This window comes from Penaeus monodon, chromosome 23 (assembly GCF_015228065.2).
Source record: "Penaeus monodon isolate SGIC_2016 chromosome 23, NSTDA_Pmon_1, whole genome shotgun sequence".
Classification (NCBI taxonomy): domain Eukaryota; kingdom Metazoa; phylum Arthropoda; class Malacostraca; order Decapoda; family Penaeidae; genus Penaeus; species Penaeus monodon.
In genome coordinates, this window is record NC_051408.1 from 16,744,531 (window position 1) to 16,744,849 (window position 319).

At 38.2% G+C, this 319-nt stretch overlaps 1 protein-coding gene across 1 annotated transcript in view; it reads left to right on the forward strand.

The window, feature by feature from the left end:
• The window catches only part of LOC119587829, a gene marked incomplete at its 3' end in the record, with an annotated part of 2,137 nt that overhangs the window by 657 nt on the left and 1,161 nt on the right, over positions 1-319 (forward strand).

Below are 319 nucleotides of genomic sequence, written 5' to 3' on the forward strand. Positions count from 1 at the left end.
TATGTACGTGAATATGTGCGTGTGCACTTTTATGTAAGTCCCTTTTCTTTGAGTGTTCTTCGTGTGTAAAAGGGAAAGTGTATAGGAGAGGGAAACAGAGAGGGATACTGTCAGACGCACAGTAAAAGGAAATGGATTAATGCAAAACTTTGGATGAAGTCACAGTAACTGAGATAAACAGTCGGCCGCAACTTCCTCTCGTTTTGTTATTATGAAAGCTTACATGTTTGCGTGGCATTTAGGATATTAGAGTGTTTGTTTAATTATAAGTTGGACAGTAGCTACTGATAAGTTTTCTTTTGTACGTATCAGTCTGCTG